The 20,470-nt window shown below is 45.3% G+C and overlaps 1 protein-coding gene across 3 annotated transcripts in view; it reads right to left on the reverse strand.

Moving 5' to 3' along the window:
• The window catches only part of FRS2 (fibroblast growth factor receptor substrate 2), a 72,932-nt gene extending 52,911 nt beyond the window's left edge, over positions 1–20,021 (reverse strand). Inside the window, exon 1 of one of the 3 annotated variants that reach the window (XM_069764622.1) lies at positions 19,882–20,021. The gene's annotated coding sequence lies outside the window, so the exon portion shown is untranslated. Of the gene's footprint in view, positions 1–15,437; positions 15,463–19,881 lie in introns of those variants that run through there. The other 2 variants (XM_069764623.1, XM_069764625.1) reach the window with 2 other exon arrangements.
• Between the last annotated feature and the right edge of the window lie 449 nt (positions 20,022–20,470).

Here is a 20,470-nt window from a genome sequence, read left to right on the forward strand (position 1 = left end):
TTGGGAAAACTTTAATCAAATCTAAAAAATGCCATAAATATAAAATTGTCATAAAAACAAGGAACTGTACGAGTCCCAATCTACTGATTTTATTTATGCTGTATACTCTATCTTTGGAGCTAGAATGTAGTTAGTCTAACAGAAATTAAGCATTCTCAATGGACAGAATAATATGTTTAAAAACTACTGTATTGTAAATCAAGTGATTAATGCAAGCCCCCATTAAAGTAAGATTAGGGGGCCCATGTAACAATGACATTCCGATTTACAAGCACAAAAGGCTACGTATCTTACCATATTAAAGAAGTTATCCAATACTTTATCTTTGATGACCTATCCTATTCAAATCAATAGGACGTTACTTTGCAGTATCCTGCCGCAGCTACTATCAGAAGACCGAGCATTTCCGGCTAGTGGCCGCAGACACCGATAACAGCTTATCAACGGGGGTACCGAGTGTTAAGACTCCAACCGATCAGACCTTGATGACCTATCCTAAAGGTACCTTCACACTCAGCGATGCTGCAGCGATACCGACAACGATGATCACACAGACAGCTCTCCAGCGACCAACGATGCCGGTAACCAGGGTAAACATCGGGTTACTAAGCGCAGGGGCGCGCTTAGTAACCCGATGTTTACCCTGGTTACCATCGTAAAAGTAAAAAAAACAAACACTACATACTTACCTTCCGCTGTCTGTCCCCGGCGCTGTGCTTTCCTGCACCGGCCGGGAGCACAGCGGCTGGAAAGCAGAGCGGTGACGTCACCGCTGTGCTCTGCTTTCCGGCTGGCCGGCGCTCACAGCCAGTGCAGAGAAGCACAGCGCCGGGGACAGACAGCGGAAGGTAAGTATGTAGTGTTTGTTTTTTTTAACTTTTACGCTGGTAACCAGGGTAAACATCGGGTTACTAGGCGCGGCCCTGCGCTTAGTAACCCGATGTTTACCCTGGTTACCAGTGAAGACATAGCTGAATCGGCGTCACACACACAGATTCAGTGATGTCTGCAGGGAGTCCAGCGACGAAATAAAGTGCTGGACTTTCTGCAGCGACCAACGACATCACAGCAGGATCCTGATCGCTGCTGCGTGCCAAACTGAACGATATCGCTAGCCAGGACGCTGCAACGTCACGGATCGCTAGCGATATCGTTCAGTGTGACGGTACCTTTAGAATCGTTCATCAATGACAAAGTAGTGGACAACAACCTCTTTAAAGGGAACCTGTCACCTCCCCCAGGCGTTTGTAACTAAAAGAGCCACCTTGTGCAGCACAAATGCTGCATTCTGACAATGTGGTTCTTTTAGTTATGATGCCTGCACACGCTGAAATAAACGTTTATAAAATGTGCCCCCTCATACCCTGAAATGTTCCCGGAGGCGGGTCTTTCCCTCCTAATCAGACGTAGCACAGCCGTCACTTCGGACCTGTGCGCACAGGGCACCGCCTCCTATTACTTCATTATCGTCCCCGGCGCTTGCGCATTAAATTTTTTTTTCAGGGTGTGCGCAGTGGCGCTGCCCTTCGTACTTACAGTGCAGGCGCCGGGGACAATAATGCAGCAAGAGGAGGCGGTGCCCGGCGCGCACAGGGCCGGAGTGACGGCTGTGCTGCGTCTGATTAGGAAGGAAAGTCCCGCCTCCGGGACGGTTTCACGGTATGAGGGGGCACATTTTATAAACGTTTATTTCAGCATGTGCAGGGAGCATAACTAAAAGAGCCACCTTGTCAGAATGCAGCATTTGTGCTGCATAAGGTGGCTCTTTTAGTTACAAACGCCTGAAGGGGGTGACAGGTTCCCTTTAACCCCTTCACCCCAAAGCCTGTTTTCACCTAAGTGACGGGGCCAATTTTTACAATTCTGACCACTGTCACTTTATGAGGTCATAACTCGTAAACGCTTCAACGGATCCTGGTGATTCTGACACTGTTTTCTCGTGACATATTGTACTTCATGATAGTGGTAAAACTTCTTCGATATGACTTGCATTTATTTGTGAAAAAAACAAAAATTTGTCGGAAATTATGAAAATTTAGCAATTTTCAAACTCTTAGTTTTTATGCCCTTAAATTAGAGAGTTATATCACATAATATAGTTAATAAACAACATTTCCCACATGTCTGCTTTACATCAGCACAATTTTGGAAACATAATTTTTTTTTGTTAGGACGTTATAAGGGTTAAAAGTTGACCAGCGATTTCTCATTTTTGCAACAAAATTTGCAAAACCATTTTTTTGCGGACCACCTCACACTTGAAGTGACTTTGAGGGGTCTATATGACAGAAAATGCCCAAAAGTGACACCATTCTAAAAACTGCACCCCTCAAGGTACTCAAAACCACATTCAAAAAGTTTATTAACCCTTCAGGTGCTTCACAGGAATTTTTTGAATGTTTAAAAAAATTGAACATTTAACTTTTTTTTCACAAAAATTTTACTTCAGGTCCAATTTGTTTCATTTTACCAAGAGTAACAGGAGAAATTGGACCACAAAAGTCGTTGTACAATTTGTCCTGAGTACGCCGATACCCCATATGTGGGGGTAAACCACTGTTTGGGCACATGGCAGAGCTCGGAAGGGAAGGAGCGCCGTTTGACTTTTCAATTCAAGATTTGCTGGAATTGAGATCGGAGCCCATGTCACGATTGGAGAGCCCCTGATGTGCCTAAACAGTGGAAACCCCCACAAGTGACACCATTTTGGAAAGTAGACCCCCTAAGGAACTAATCTAGATGTGTGGTGAGCACTTTGAACCTCCAAGTGCTTCACAGAAGTTTATAATATAGAGCCGTAAAAAAAAAAATGATATTAATTTTCACAAAAAATTATCTTTTTGCCCAAAATTTTTTATTTTCCCAAGGGTAACAAGATAAATTGGACCCCAAAAGTTGTTGTGCAATTTGTCCTGAGTACGCCGATACTTCATATATGGGGATAAACCACTGTTTGAGCGCATGGCAGAGCTCGGAAGGGAAGGAGTGCCATTTGACTTTTCAATGCAAAATTGGCTGGAATTGAGATCGGACGCCATGTCGCATTTGGAGAGCCCCTGACGTGCCTTAACAGTGGAAACCCCCCACAAGTGACCCCATTTTGGAAAGAAGACCCCCTAAGGAACTTATCTAGATGTGTGGTGAGCACTTTTAACCCCCAATTGTTTCACTAAAGTTTAGAATGTAGCATTGTGAAAAATCATTTTTTCTTTCCACAAAATGATGTTTTAGCCCATTTTTTTTTTTCCAAGGGTAACAGGAGAAATTGGACCACAAATGTTATTGTCCAATTTGTCCTGAGAACGCTGATACCCCCCATGTGAGGGGGGGGGGGGAACCACCGTTTGAGTGCATGGCAGAGCTCGGAAGGGAAGGAGCACCGTTTGAAATGCAGACTTAGATGGAATGGACTGCAGGTGTCATGTTGCATTTGCAAAGCCCCTGATGTACCTAAACAGTAGAAACCCACCACAAGTGACCCCATATTGGAAACTAGACCCCCCAAGGAACTTATCTAGATGTGTTGTGAGAGCTTTGAACCAACAAGTGTTTCACTACAGTTTATAACGCAGAGCCGTGAAAATAAAAAATATTTTTTTTTCCACGAAAATGATATTTTAGCCCCCACGTTTTTATTTTCCCAAGGGTAACAGGACAAATTAGACCCCAAAAGTTGTTGTCCAACTTGTCCTGAGAACGCTGATACCCCATATGTTGGGGGGAACCACTGTTTGGGCACACAGGAGAACTCGGAAGGGAAGAAGCACTGTTTTACTTTTTCAAAGCAGAATTGGCTGGAATTGAGATCGGATGCCATGTCGCGTTTGGAGAGCCCCTGATGTGCCGAAACAGTGGAAACCCCCAATTATAACTGAAACCCTAACCCCAACCCTAACCCTAGCCCTAACCCTAATGGGAAAATCAAAATAAATACATTTTTTTACATTTTATTATTTTTCCCTAAGTAAGGGGGTGATGAAGGGGGGTTTGATTTACTTTTATAGCGTTTTTTTGGCGGATTTTTATGATTGGCAGCTGTCAAAAGACGCTTTTTATTGCAAAAAATAGTTTTTGCATCACCACATTTTGAGAGCTATAATTTATCCATTTATCCAGAGTCATGTGAGATCTTGTTTTTTGCGGGACGAGTTGACGTTTTTATTGGTAACATTTTCGGGCAGATGACATTTTTTGATCGCTTTTTATTCTGATTTTTGGGAGGCGGAATGAACAAAAACCAGCAATTCCTGAATTTCTTTTGGGGGGGGGGGGGGCGTTTATACCGTTCCGCGTTTGGTAAAATTGATAAAGCAGTTTTATTCTTCAGGTCAGTACGATTATAGCGATACCTCATTTATGTAATTTTTTTTATGTTTTGGCGCTTTTACACAATAAAAACTATTTTATATAAAAAAAACTATTGTTTTTGCATCGCATTATTCTGAGAGCTATAACTTTTTTATTTTTCTGCTGATGATGCTGTTTGGCGGCTTTTTTTTTGCGGGACAAGATGACTTTTTCAGCGGTACCATGGTTATTTATATCCGTCGTTTTGATCGCGTGTTACTCCACTTTTTGTTCGCCTGTATGATAATAAAGCAATGTTTTTTGCCTTGTTTTTTATTTATTTTTTTGCGGTGTTCACTGAAGGGGTTAACTAGTGGGATAGTTTTATAGAGCGGGTCGTTACGGACGCGGCGATACCAAATATGTGTACATTTATTGTTTTTTTTCAATTTACATAAATAAATGGATTTATTGGGAAATGTTTTTTTTTTTATTTGGGGATTTTTTTTTTTTTTTTACACATTCTATTTTTTTTTTTTTTTACTTTCTAACATTGTCCCAGGGTGGGACATCTCTGTATTAGATCAGATCAACGATCTGACAGGCAGTTTAGCTGGCTTTCCAGCGCCTGTTCACAGCAGGCGCCGGCTAGCCAGGTCATTTCATGACCCGGGAGGAGTCCGGCGGCCATCTTGGATCCGGGGACTCCTTCCGGGTCACCGGAGCAACGCGATCTCATTGCGTTGCTCCGGTGGGAGGACGCAGGGAGCCCCCGTCCCTGCGCGATCCCCCTCTATGCCGCTGTCACTACTGACAGCGGCATCAGAAGGGTTAAATGCCCGCGATCGGCGATAGCGCCGATCGTGGGCATTGCTGCGGGGTGTCAGCTGTTATATACAGCTGACACCCGCACCCGATCACCGTGGCGCTCAGCGCGATACCGCGGTGATCGGTGCGCCGTACTAGTACTGCTGCTGGCACAAATGCAGTGCCGGCAGCGCAGTACTAGTACGGCGCGTGGCGCGAAGGGGTTAAGGAACAACCAACAGCCTGAAAATACACTTCTGCTTGACATACAACAGAAAAAATCCTCAAGCAGTACATGTCACAGGAATGCATGTTAAAAGTTTTGTATTATATCATTGTAAAGCAGGCTGTGCGACCAAACAATCCAGAGGGATAGATGCTCCAAACAGTCACAAAATATAAGTGCAAAAGTAGCAAAGAAATAGCCCAGAAGAGAGAAGTAATATCAATGCTACATGGGATGCACGAGACATAACAGTGTTTACATGGAGTGCCTCTTTAACCCCTTAACGAATGCCGATATGCCTTTTAACGGCGGCAGTTAAGGGTACTTAAACCACAGCACCGTTAATTAACGGCGCTGTGGAAAAAGTGAATAGCTCCCCCCAGAGTCAGATTTTCTCTGGGGTCTCGGTTGCCGAGTGTAGCCGAGACCCCAGAGAACATGATTCGGGGTTTTTTTTACTGACCCCCGAGTTGCGATTGCCGGTAATTAACCGTTTACCAGCGATCATAAAAAAAAACAAACAAAAAACGCGACTTCCCTTTTAATTTCTCTGTCCTCCAATGTGATCGCACATCAGAGGACAGAGAAATGGGGTCCCAGATAGCCCCCCGATACTCACTTGTCTCCCCCCGGTGCTCCTCGTGGCTCCCGATGGGCGCCGCCATCTTTTTCCGGCAAAAAAAAAAATGGCGGGCGCATGCGCAGTGCCCCGGGAGGATCTTTGGGGTCTCGGTTGCCGGGGGTAGCCGAGACCCCAAAGAACATGATCGGGGTCGGTTTTACCGACCCCTGTTTTGCGATCGCCGGTAATTAACTGTTTATCGGCGATCGCAAAAAAAAAAAAAGCGATGTGTAATTCTCTGTCCTCTGATGTGATCGCACATCAGAGGACAGAGAAATAGGGGGATTCGGGGACCCTATTATACTTACCAGTGTCCCTGGGTCCTCCTGCATCCTCTCCTGCCCGCCGGCGTCTTCATCTGGAAAGAAAATGGCGGGCGCATGCGCAGTGCGCCCGCCATCTGTCACCATCTGCCGGCCGGCAGGAGAAGAGCAGTTGGGGCTAAAATTAGGGTTAGGGTTGGGGCTAAATTTAAGGTTAGGGTTAGGGTTGGGGCTAAATTTAGGGTTAGGGTTGGGGCTAAATTTAAGGTTAGGGTTGGGGCTAAATTTAAGGTTAGGGTTGGGGCTAAATTTAGGGTTAGGGTTGGGGCTAAAGTTAGGGTTAGGCTTCTTTCACACTTGCGTCGGTACGGGGCCGTCGCAATGCGTCGGCCCGACATACCGACGCACGTTGTGAAAATTGTGCACAACGTGGGCAGCAGATACAGTTTTTCAACGCATCCGCTGCCAAGTCTATGTCCTGGGGAGGAGGGGGCGGAGTTACGGCCACGCATGCGCGGTCGGAAATGGCGGACGCGATGTACAAAAAAATCGTTATATTGAACGCTAATTCTGTGCCGACGGTCCGCCAAAACACAACTGATGTAGTGCACGACGGACGCGACGTGTGGCCATCCGTCGGCAATACAAGTCTATGGGCAAAAAACGCATCCTGCGGGCACATTTGCAGGATCCGTTTTTTGTCCAAAACGACGGATTGCGACGGATGCCAAACGACGCAAATGTGAAAGTAGCCTTAGGGCTAGGTTTAGGGTTGGGGCTAAAGTTAGGGCTAGGGTTAGGGTTGGAGCTAAAGTTAGGGCTAGGGTTAGGGTTGGAGCTAAATTTAGGGTTAGGGCTAGGATTGGGGCTAAAGTTAGGGCTAGGGTTGCGGCTAAAGTTAGGGCTAGAGTTGGGATTAGGGTTAGGGTTTGGATTAGGGTTGGTATTAGGGTTAGGGTTGGCATAAAGGTTACGCTTGGGATTAGGGTTAGGATTGAGGTTAGGGTTGAGATTAGGATTAGGGGTGTGTTGGATTTAGGGTTTTGATTAGGGTTATGGTTGACAGGGTTGTTTTGGGGTTAGGGTTGTGATTAGGATTATGGATCGGGTTGGGATTAGGGTTAGGGGTGTGTTGGGGTTAGGGTTGGAGTTAGAATTGGGGGGTTTCCCTTGTTTAGGTCCATCAGGGGGTCTCCAAACACGACAGCCAATTTTGTGCTCAAAAAGTCAAATGGTGCTCCCTCCCTTCTGAGCCCTGCCGTGCGCCCAAACAGTGGGTTACCCCCACATATGGGGCATCAGCGTACTCGGGATAAATTGGACAACAACTTTTGGGGTCCAATTTCTCCTGTTACCCTTGTGAAAATAAAAACTTGGGGGCTACAAAAGCTTTTTTGTGGAAAAAAAAATATCTTTTGTTTTCACGACTCTGCATTATAAACTTCTGTGAAGCACTTGGGTATTCAAAGTTCTCACCACATATCTAGATAAGTTCCTTGGGGGGGTCTAGTTTCCAAAATGGTGTCAATTGTGGGGGGTTTATACTGTTTAGGCACATCAGGGGCTCTCCAAACGCAACATGGTGTCCGATCTCAATTCCAGCCAATTCTACATTGAAAAAGTACAACGGCACTCCTTCTCTTCCAAGCTCTGCGGTGCGCCCAAACAGTGGTTTACCCCCACATATGGGGTATCGACGTACTCAGGAGAAATTGCACAACAACATTTGTGGTCTAATTTCTCCTGTTACCCTTGTGAAAATAAGAATTTGTGGGCGAAAAGATCATTTTTGTGTAAACAAATGCGATTTTTTTATTTTCACGCTCTACGTTATTAACTTCTGTGAAGCACCTGGGGGTTTAAAGTGCTCACCACACATCTAGATAAGTTCCTTAAGGGGTCTAGTTTCCAAAATGGGGTCACTTGTGGAGCGTTTCCACTGTTTAGGCACATCAGGGGCTCTCTAAACATGGCGTCCGATCTCAATTCCAGCCAATTCTGCATTGAAAAAGTCAAACGGCGCTCCTTCACTTCCAAGCTCTGCGGTGCGCCGAAACAGTGGTTTACCCCCACATATGGGGTATTGGCGTATTCAGGAGAAATTGCACAACAAAATTTATGGTTTAATTTCTGTTTTTACACTTGTGAAAATAAAAAAAAATGGTTCTGAATTAAAATGTTTGCAAAAAAAAGTTAAATGTTCATTTTTTCCTTCCACATTGTTTCAGTTCCTGTGAAGCACGTAAAGGGTTAATAAACTTCTTGAATGTGGTTTTGAGCACCTTGAGGGGTGCAGTTTTTAGAATGGTGTCACACTTCGTTATTTTCTATCATATAGACCCCTCAAAATTACTTCAAATGTGATGTGGTCCCTAAAAAAAATGGTGGTGTAAAAATGAGAAATTGCTGGTCAACTTTTAACCCTTATAACTCCCTAACAAAAAAAAATTTTGTTTCCAAAATTGTGCTGATGTAAAGTAGACACGTGGGAAATGTTATTTATTAACTATTTTTCGTGACATATCTCTGTGATTTAATTGCATAAAAATACAAAGTTTGAAAATTGCAAAATTTTAAAAATTTTCGCCATATTTCCGTTTTTTTCATAAATAATCGCAAGTAATATCGAAGAAATGTTACCACTAACATGAAGTACAATATGTCACGAAAAAACAATCTCAGAATCAGTGGGATCCGTTGAAGCGTTCCAGAGTTATAACCTCAGAAAGTGACAGTGGTCAGAATTGTAAAAATTGGCTCGGTCATTAAGTACCAAATTGGCTCTGTCACTAAGGGGTTAATAGTGGTAAAATCTGGGGGCACAGACAATAGAGATTGTTTATTTTAAATGTCTATATAAAGTGTAATGTTGACACTCATGTGACTTATATTAAGCTCTGTGCGGACAGCTATATTAACAACTCACAAGCACTAAAATAATAGTCACCAAGAAAATGAAGATGGATAAAAGGACCCTTAGTTACCAGTATAGTGTTACTTTTCTTTGTACATTCTGCATGTTCCCATGTACGGTATATTAGGCAAATTATTAAATTACTAAAGGTACAGTCACATTTAGCGACGATGCAGCGATCTAGACAACGATCCCGATCGCTGCAGTGTCGCTGCGTGGTCGCTGGAGAGCTGTCACACAGACAGCTCTCCAGCGACCAACTATGCGAAGTCCCCTGGCAACCAGGGTAAACATCGGGTTACTAAGCGCAGGGCCGCACATAGTAACCCGATGTTTACCCTGGTTACCAGCGTAAACGTAAAAAAAAAAAAACACTACATACTTACATTCCGGTGTCTGTCCCCCGCCGCTGTGCTTCTCTGCACTGACTGTGAGCGCCAGCCGGAAAGCACAGCGGTGACGTCACCGCTGTGCTCTGCTTTCCGGCCGGCGCTTACACAGTGCAGAGAAGCACAGCGCCGGGGGACAGACACCGGAATGTCAGTATGTAGTGTTTGTTTTTTTTTTACGTTTACGCTGGTAACCAGGGTAAACATCGGGTTACTAAGCGCGGCCCTGTGCTTAGTAACCCGATGTTTACCCTGGTTACCACTGAAGAAATCGCTGAATCGGCGTCACATACGCCGATTTAGCGATGTCTGCGGGAGTCCAGCGACAAAATAAAGTTCTGGACTTTCTGCTCCGACCAGCGATGTCACAGCAGGATCCTGATCGCGGCTGCCTGTCAAACTCAACGATATCGCTAGCCAGGACGCTGCAACGTCACGGATCGCTAGCGATATCGTTCAGTGTGAAGGTACCTTTAGTCCCCGACAACAACACTATATTCTAACCAGACGAGCTATCTTATACCCACTATGGGAAAGCAGTGACAAACTGTTGGATAATGAGTCTGCAAAGCAGAGCTGTGGAGTCAGCCAAACCTCCAACTCCACAGCACTGGTCATTACTGATTCATCTCATCTATGACTCCTCAGCACTGGTCACTACTGAGCATGTTCATTAAGTGCAGCACAGATTCAACTCCACTAAAAGCAAAGATCCTTAGATCAGGAACAGAACAGACATTTACAGGACATTAGACAACTTTCCCAAATTCTTAGGCCATGTTCACACTATGCGTCCTGTCCTGCGGGTTCTCCCGCAGCGGATTTGATAAATCTGCAGGGCAAACCCGCTGCGGTTATCCCTGCAGATTTATCGCGGTTTGTCCTGCGGGTTCCGCTGCGGGATTTACCCCTACTATTGATGCTGCATATGCAGCAATATGCAGCATCAATAGTAGTGTTAAAAATAATAAAATCATGATGATATACTCACCCTCTGACGTCCCGATCTCCTCGGCGCTGCAGGCGGCGGTCCGGTTCCAAAGATGCTGTGCGACCAGGACCTTCGGTGACGTCACGGTCATGTGACAGCGACGTCACCGAAGGTCCTGGTCGCATAGCAAACCTGAGACCGGACGGCCGCGTGCAGCGCTGAGACTTCAGAGGTGAGTATATCATGATTTTTTATTTTAATTCTTTTTTTTTAACACAAATATGGTTCTCGGGGCCTGGAGGAGAGTCTCCTCTCCTCCACCCCGGGTATAACCCGCACATTATCCGCATTACTTCCCGCATGGTGGGCACAGCCCCATGCGGGAAGTAAGCGGAACAATGCATTTCTATGGGTGCAGAATCGCTGCAATTCTGCACAAAGAAGTGACATGGTCCTTTTTTTCCGCAGCAATTCTGCGCGTTTTTTTTCGGGTTTTTCCGCATCATGTGCACTGCGGTTTTTGTTTTCCATAGGGTAACATTGTACTGTACCCTGCATGGAAAACAGCTGCGGACCCGCAGCGGCAAAATCGCCGCGGTTCCGCAGTAAAAACCGCATAGTGTGAACATGGCCTTATGATAACATTTAAATCACATCCTGCACTGAACTACTGAACCCAATTTATTATACATTTTTTGGAGTCGCAGTCGGTTCAGTTTATACTCTACCAAAATGGACACCGACTCCACAGCCCTGCTGCTAGGACTATTGAACATTATATCATTGTCATTTAAACAAATATTCTTTATACTCATATTACTATTAAAGGGATTGTCCACTACTTGGACAATATATTACACATAACTGAAAATAACAATACTGGCGTTCCGGTGATGATGACACTGGGTCTTTCAGGGCTCATGTGGAATACCAATCAGCACTCGCTAATGGATTGCAGTTCTCACACTACTTTGTCATCCAAGGATTGCACAATGGAAGTGTGGGCAAAGCAGCGCATTAGTAGCCCCTGATTGGCTGCAATGCTCACATGGCATGTCACAAATCCTGGGAGGCCAGGTGTAGATAGTGCTGGAACGCTGTAAGTGTGGGAGGTGAGTATGTGTTAATTTTATTTTACACTAAAAAAAAATAGTATTTAACCCCTTTCTGAAGTCGGAGGGGTTAGTACGTCCGACGTCAGAAGCCCCACTTTGAGGTGGGCTCTGGTGGTGAGCCCACCTAAAAGCTGTGACGTGTCTCTGTTTTCAACAGCTGACATGTGCCCGCAATAGGCACTGGTGCAATCACGATCCACCTGTGCCTATTAACCAGTTAAATGCCGCTGTCATACTGACAGCGGCATTTAATGCGCGCTTTCGGCCATCGGGCTGGAAATACATGGACCGCTGACCCCTGTCACGTGATCAGGGGTCAGCGGTGTGTCGGCATGACAACCAGAGGTCTCTTTGAGACCTCTATGGTTGACGATGCTGGATTGCTATGAGCACCACCCTGTAGTCGGCGCTCAAAGCAATGCAGTAATTCTGCTACATAGAGGCGATCTGAGCATCACCTCTATGTAGCAGAGCAGATAAAGTTATGGTGGCTTCTAGCTTTCCACAGAGGCTATTGAAACATGCCAAAAGTGAAAAAAAATGTGATTAAAAATATGAAAAAAATAAAAAGTTCAAATAACCCCCTTTTGCCCCATTCAAAATAAAACAAAAATAAAATCAAACAGACATATTTGGTATCGCCGCATTCAGAATCGCCCGATGTAGCAACTAAAAAAGGATTAATCTGATCCCTAGTCGGCGTAGCAAGAAAAAAAAATCAAAACCCCAGAATTAAATTTTTTGGTTGCCAAGACATTGCATTAAAATGCAATAAAGGGCGATCAAAAGAACGTATCTGCACAAAAATTGTATCACTAAAAATGTGAGCTCAGCATGCAAAAAATAGGCCCTGACCCAACCCCAGATAACAAAAAATGGAGACATTACGAGTCTCGGAAAATTGCGCAATATTTTTTTTTTTTTTTTAGCAAACTTTGGAATTTTTTTTCACCACTTAGATAAAAAAAAAAAAAAAAAAGAATAGACATGTTTGGTGTCTATGAACTTATAATGACCTGGAGAATCATAATGGCTGGTCAGTTTTAGCATTTAGTGAACCTAGCAAAAAAGCCAAACAAAAAACAAGTGTGGGATTGCACTTTTTTGCAATTTCACAGCACTTGAAATTTTTTCCCATTTTCGAGTACAAGACATGCTAAAACCAATAGTATCGTTCAAAAGTACAACTCGTCCCACAAAAAATAAGCCCTCACATGGCCATACAGATGTTATGGCTCTGGGAAGGAGGGGAGTGAAAAACGAAAACACAAAACCGAACAAAGCTCCGGGGGTTAAGGGGTTAAGAATGGGTCGTCCAAATGGTGGCCAACATCTATAAGGCTACACACCTGCGTTTTCAAGTAAGAATTTTGCATTTGGATATCTATAAATAGAACTGGAACAAATACCAGGAACATCTACATTGTTCTTGAAAGTTTGTGAACCTTTCAGAATCTTACGCATTTCTACAGAAACTTGATGTAAAATACTACATCAGACTTTCACACAAGTCTTAAAAGTAAATCAACAGAACCATATATATGAAATGACTCAAAAGATATTAGACTGTCGGCTTTTAAAGCAAACCTGTCAGCGGGATTTTGCCAAGTAAACTACAGGCATTGTCAGGTTGGTGTTGTTACACTACGAAAAATGATACCTGGGGTAAAGTCTTCCATCTTGTGGTTCTTGTGTAATCAGTGTTAAAAGTTTTCAGTTAATGATATATCCGTGCTCTGCGGCGGGACTATAGGCAGAGCCTTATCTGTTACTCTAGGCCAGAGAAACCAAGAAGAGACCTGCCTACAGTCCCGTACCACAGCACAAAAAAGGGTCCTCCGAGTATTTTTTTAGTGCTCGGAAATTTAGTTTTTATTGCTGCAGCTGAATGATTTACAGCTATTAGCCAGCTTGATTACATCTGGGGGTTCCCTAGCAACCAGGCAACCCCCACATGTACTTAGCCTGGCTAACAGATGTTAATCATTCAGCTACGGCAATAAATACTAAATTTCTGAGCACTAAAAAATACTCCGAGGAGACCCGAGCGTGCTCGGGAAATCTCGAGTAAGAGTATATTCGCTCATCACTAATGCTCTTTCACTCAAATGGGGACGAGTCCCCTTGATAAGGTTGGTCCATACTGATCGATTAGGTATTAAGGAGTTTACTACAATTATAGCCAAGCAATCATGTGTGAGCTAAATACTTTAGTACAAATCTCTCAATTAAAGGGAACCTGTCACCCCCAAAATCGAGGGTGAGCTAAGCCCACCGGCATCAGGGGCTTATCTACAGCATATACTAATTTACAATAATGTAAGAATCTCTGAAATGATCAGACAGTAAGAGTATCCCTTATCTCACCAATTAAGGCTTCATTTTAGAGCAGCCTATAATCATCTATGGTGCATCTGATTATAGACCTAGAAGATCAGATCCAACGTCTACTGACGTCACTAATGCGGTGCAGTATAGTACGGGTATTGTACGAATACTGGTATTGTATGTTCCATTTCAGGTTGCACAGTACAGTTTTTATGTGATTACCGAACAGACACTGTCCCTACCTCCACTCCTTTAATAAGCTCCCTTTATGAGCTGTCCAGAAACCTTAATGTACACGTTTGACTTGACTTTTGCAGCTTCTCTTTAAGCTTTATTTTTACAGACATATTTTAGACCCCTTAAAAGGATTGGTCTCTGTGAGCCTGCAGGGCAAATGTAGTATTATAGGACACTCATTCACAAATGGTTTGGTAAGTAATGCAAGAATGGCTGAAGTCCACCAGAACGTGAGCCACTTGTCCATAGGTATATTACATTATAAATGGGTTGTCCAGCCCAAGAAGAAAAGTCTCAATCATAGCAGTGTGACCTCAGACTACTGACCTCTGGCACTGTGCGACGCGCTCACGCTTTCCCTGTATTCCCTATGTGTACGTGCGGCGAGAATCTCCTCCGTTTGAACATTGAGAAGGCTAGTTGGTGTAGACAACAAGTATGCAAATCTCAAATATACAGTTACAATAACAGCCATCTGCATGGACTGTAACAGGGAAATCGTGACAGTGTGCGCATCACACTGACCGCAGACTTTTCTTCTTACCTTGAACACCCCATATAAGTGTCATCTCTGATGGTGGCATTAAAAAAGTGCCCCTTTACCAATTTCACCTTTCTACATTTCATATCTGATTTAGCATTTCTATAGCAAAGAAATAAGTTCAAAAAACAAAGACCGCTACAGATCAAGTTACCAAACAGTGTGGTTTTTACCGAATAGGTTACCTTCTGGATTGCCAAGTTTAAGTCTGTAGCTACACTCGTAGAATAAACTGACGCGCTGCAAATTCAAACCTGAATTGATGGCCAATTTATGCTGGGGATTTTGCCCTTAGTTGGGAAATGAGATTTTGCTGCGTCCCAAACACTGCGTTCTAGGTTACAGGAAATACCATGCCACTGTGCGTAAACTCACCCGTGGTGCGGGCTTAGGAGCTGCAGCATGCCAGTTATCTGCAGCGGGTACACTAGTTTCACCCATAGCCATTCACTAGATGTGGTAAATCCATACGGTTCAATGAACACATGTGGATTTACCTGCAAGATTATGACGCAGGTTTTTGGATGCAGTGAAAATACTCGGTATCCAAAACGCTGCAATAACCTGACCATGGGCACATAGCCTCAGTTAGAGAAATTTGTGGCACGGGTGAGAACACATTTAAGCCAGTGTTCCAAAAAATCTAAAATCTCTGGAAATCCTGCATTCAGACAGCAGTAGTACTGCAGAATTTGGTCAGGATCTGGCATCACTATTGGCTACCAAAAGTAGGAAAGACACAGGAAAAGAATAAAGCAAACATGTGTTTTGGCTTACAAATACTGTCCGAATTCCACCATGTAAGGACTTGTTCAGACGAGCATATAATTGGTCCGTGTTCTGTCCATATATGCCTCAGACCGCACCAGGCATCAGTATAGTCAGTTTATAAAGTTGATTTCCGTCATGATCCAACCTTTAGTGGAGAAGATTAATGCATGTCGATGAGCACATGGAGCCAGTCACATCGGAAATCAGCGCTTAGTCTTATTTCCAATAATGAATCCAGCCCAACGCTTAGCAGCCAAAGCACAGAAGGTTGTTGGTCACCGGTCTATGTGGAAGTCACAAAGAAACTTATCTGTGTAGCTCCATCAATGCATGAAAATCTAGTATAAGGCCGGGTTCAGCGTGATGAAGACACTACAATTCCAAAACTGCAAATCACTAATATGATGTCACAGGAAAGATATATATCTTGGTACCGTGTTAGCCAGTAGATAGAAAAATATTTAGAATTGAGAGTCCTCAGTGGTTAATACCTTTTAATGGCTAACTGTTCTTTGCCTGATGAAGAGACCTGTGTAGTCTTGAAAGCTTGCAATTTGTTGCCATCTTTTCAGTTAGCCATTAAAAGGTATCAACCACTGATAATATGATATGTGAAATTTAGTGCTACCCCCCAACTTCCTCCGTCTCAAAGTCACAGCAGATCCCAGAGCCCCATCATCTCCCAAAAAAGGGGTAAAATAAAGTATTTCCCACATTTCTGCTGCTTGTGTTCCCCTTCCCACATTTATCACCTTATTGATGTACCTATACATCTATGAGCATTGTATAAAAATAACTCAGTATAATACATTGTGATTGCCCTGTACCAGTATGCTATTAGGCTATGTGCACACGTTGCAGATTTCCTGCAAATACTGTGCAGAAACGCTGCAGATCCACAAATGATTTACAGTACAATGTAAATAAATGAAAAAAAAAATGCTCTGCTAATGGTGCGGAATATTCCACGCATTAAAGGGAACCTGTCACCCCGTTTTTTGAGATTGAGCTATAAATACTGTTAAATAGGGCCTGCGCTGTGCGTTACTATAGTGTATGTAGTGTACCCCGATTCCCCACCTATGCTGAGATATAACTTACCAAAGTCGCCGTTTTCGCCTGTCAATCAGGCTGGTCAGGTCGGGAGGGCGTGGTGACATCGCTGGTTCTTCCTCAGCTTTACGTTGGTGGCATAGTGGCGTAGTGGTGAACAAGCAGCGCGCGATCTGCGCTGTCATCCCTTTCGTCGGTGGGGGCGGCCATCTTCCTGGGGCCGCGCGTGCGCAGATCGAGTGCTCTGCTGCACGGGGCTTCAGGAAAATGACCGCGGGATGCCGCGCGTGCGCATTAGAGATCGCGGCGGCCATTTTCCCAAAGCCGAGATGCAAACTCGGCTTTGGGAAAATGGCCGCCGCGATCTCTAATGCGCACGCGCGGCATCCCGCGGCCATTTTCCTGAAGCCCCGTGCAGCAGAGCACTCGATCTGCGCATGCGCGGCCCCAGGAAGATTGCCGCCCCCACCGACGAAAGGGATGACAGCGCAGATCGCGCGCTGCTTGTTCACCACTACGCCACCAACGTAAAGCTGAGGAAGAACCAGCGATGTCACCACGCCCTCCCGACCTGACCAGCCTGATTGACAGGCGAAAACGGCGACTTTGGTAAGTTATATCTCAGCATAGGTGGGGAATCGGGGTACACTACATACACTATAGGAACACACAGCGCAGGCCCTATTTAACAGTATTTATAGCTCAATCTCAAAAAACGGGGTGACAGGTTCCCTTTAAAAGAAGTAGCATGTCACTTTTGTGTGGATCTGCAGTGTTTTTGTACCCATTCCATTACAGAAATCCGCATAAAAAACTCATCAAATCCACACAAAAAATTCCTGAGGCAAATCCGCAACGTGTGCACATAGCCTGTATGAAAGATCAAGAAGAGGCGCTCAATGTGTGAAACTTAAGGTACCGTCACACTAAGTGACGCTGCAGCGATACCGACAACGATCCGGATCGCTGCAGCGTCGCTGTTTGGTCGCTGGAGAGAGCTGTCACACAGACCGCTCTCCAGCGACCAACGATGCCGGTAACCAGGGTAAACATCGGGTTACTAAGGGCAGGGCCGTGCTTAGTAACCCGATGTTTACCCTGGTTACCAGCGTAAAAGTAAAAAAAAAAAAAAAAAACACTACATACTTACCTTCCACTGTCTGTCCATCGGCGCTCTGTTTCTCTGCCCTGTGTAAGCACAGCGGCCGGAAAGCACAGCGGTGATGTCACCGCTGTGCTTTCCGGCCGCTGTGCTTACACAGGGCAGAGAAGCAGAGCGCCGAGGGACAGACAGCGGAAGGTACTGTAAGTATGTAGTGTTTTGGTTTTTTTTTTTACTTTTACGCTGGTAACCAGGGTAAACATCGGGTTACTAAGCACGGCCCTGCGCTTAGTAAACCGATGTTTACCCTGGTTACCAGTGAAGACATCGCTGAATCGGCGTCACACACGCCGATTCAGCGATGTCAGCAGGAAGTCCAGCGACGAAATAAAGTGCTGGACTTTCTGCAGCGACCAACGACATCACAGCAGGATCTTGATCGCTGCTGCCTGTCACACTGGACGATATCGCTAGCCAGGACGCTGCAACGTCACAGATAGCTAGCGATATCGTTCAGTGTGACGGTACCTTAACTCAAGGGAGCCACTCACCTTGGTAAGGTTGTGCAAATTGCCAACACAATACTGCATATGGATGAAGAATGGCAGGAGGTGGCTGCTGCCCTACACGCCAAATATTATGGAGAAGTTAGAAAAACTCTGAAATGCGTTGTCAATAAAATTACCCTCTTTCCAATCTTCTGGAGTATTTGTGTCCATTGGAATAAAGTGGACTGCCACGTAAAATATCCAGTGCAGGATGTGCTTTAAATGTTTTCATAATAATTTGAGAAAGTTATGAAATGTCCTATAAATGTCTGTTCTGTTCCTGATCTTGGTGTCTCGGCTGTTAGTTGAGATGTATCTATGCTGCACTTTATGTACATGTTCAGTAGTGACCAGTGCTGTGGGGTCGGGGTATGTACATGTTCAGTAGTGAGGCAGTGCTGTGGGGTCGGGGTATGTACATGCTCAGTAGTGAGGCAGTGCTGTGGGGTCGGGGTATGTACATGCTCAGTAGTGAGGCAGTGCTGTGGGGTCGGGGTATGTACATGCTCAGTAGTGAGGCAGTGCTGTGGGGTCGGGGTATGTACATGCTCAGTAGTGAGGCAGTGCTGTGGGGTCGGGGTATGTACATGCTCAGTAGTGAGGCAGTGCTGTGGGGTCGGGGTATGTACATGCTCAGTAGTGAGGCAGTGCTGTGGGGTCGGGGTATGTACATGCTCAGTAGTGAGGCAGTGCTGTGGGGTCGGGGTATGTACATGCTCAGTAGTGAGGCAGTGCTGTGGGGTCGGGGTATGCACATGCTCAGTAGTGAGGCAGTGCTGTGGGGTCGGGATATGTACATACTCAGTAGTGAGGCAGTGCTGTGGGGTCGGGATATGTACATACTCAGTAGTGAGGCAGTGCCGTGGGGTCAATGTAATGCAACATTATTACACGGCTGTGGCCGTAATGTGCCATCTACAACATATGACCGCTGCAGGCAATCACTGTAGTAATCAGTGATGAGATAGGCAGAACAATCCCATCCCATTTAACTACATCTTTGCTTGTGATTAGCAACATTGATTTGTGCAGAGCTGAAAGATTCACAAAACTCTTGGTTTATCAGTTCTTGCAAAAGCTGATGTGACTTCATAATCTCGAGCCCACTGTGCATCTACAGACGCTGTGGCATTGTGCATTCTCCCCCATAAAACGTCTATGGGGAGCTGGAGAAATACACGGAAAATGACAATTGGGCTAAGTGCAGAACTGCAGTATTTTGCAGTATGGAATACATACTGGCAATTAAAATGTTAAAAATATATATTTAGTGAACTGAACACAAAGTTTATCTCGTGTCATAATATTTATTTTCAGGTACAAGAAAACACTACAACTGCTGCTCTATACAAGTCAATGTGCAGAGAAAATGAGCCAGAAATCCAGCAGTGGTCACAGCCCACCCAAAACTGACTGCGGGCACCCGGCCGCCCGCTGACAAGATGGGCACCACCCTATCCATTTCTGTAGTTAATAGTGAACCTTGTGCACACTGCTAGTGACCCTCCACTAACCGCACAGGAGACGCACACCATCACTGCAGACACCAGTGACGTAACAGTAGCAGATGACGTCACGCCGGAGCACATAAGCTTGGCTGCAGTCCCGGCTGGCAGAGCAGAGTGCGCCATCCCCCTGCCAGCACTGCTCCAGGCAGGAGTGCAGAGAGCAGCCATGTTCCCCCTCCCCGCGGGCTGCAGAGCATGAGGAGTAATCCCGCCCGGTCCTTCCACCTAGCATTACTTACAGGCTATCCATAGGGGACCGGGGAGGCTCCGCTCACAGCCAGGACTCGCTCCCCGGGCTCCAGGCCGCCAGCTGGACCGACGCTGCTCGCTCTGCGCAGATTCCGCACGCTACTGCTTCCGGGTCACACGAGCAGCGGCCGCGGGGACGCGCACACTCCAGTTTAGAGCGAGGCGGGAGCGCGCGTCTGCATTGTGACGTCACCTGACGGGGGTGAGGAAAGGCGCGACTACTGCGCTCCCGCTACAGTACAGCAGCAGCACACGGCCCCGCACCGCCATATCCTCCGCCGCCACACCGAACACTGACGTGTAGAGCTGTAGACGCTTCTCCGAACCTTTTTAGTTTTGTTCCATCCAGATACTTTAGCAAGCTGGTGACTGCTGCCATATTGGGTTTCTCTATAACCAGAGACTCTTCGCTCCAACAGGTAGAAGGGTAACAACCTGCCAGAAAATCCAGGACAGTCTGGACAAATAGGTGTCAGCAAAAAAAAGTCCTTTTTTTTTTTTGAGACCTTAGAAACTTGTAGAGATAATTTTGGCTGTAATTATGAGTCTCCAGTGAGGGCAGCCGACGTCGCCTCAGAA

The sequence above is a fragment of the Ranitomeya imitator genome, chromosome 4, assembly GCF_032444005.1.
Source record: "Ranitomeya imitator isolate aRanImi1 chromosome 4, aRanImi1.pri, whole genome shotgun sequence".
In the NCBI taxonomy this organism is placed as follows: Eukaryota; Metazoa; Chordata; class Amphibia; order Anura; family Dendrobatidae; genus Ranitomeya; species Ranitomeya imitator.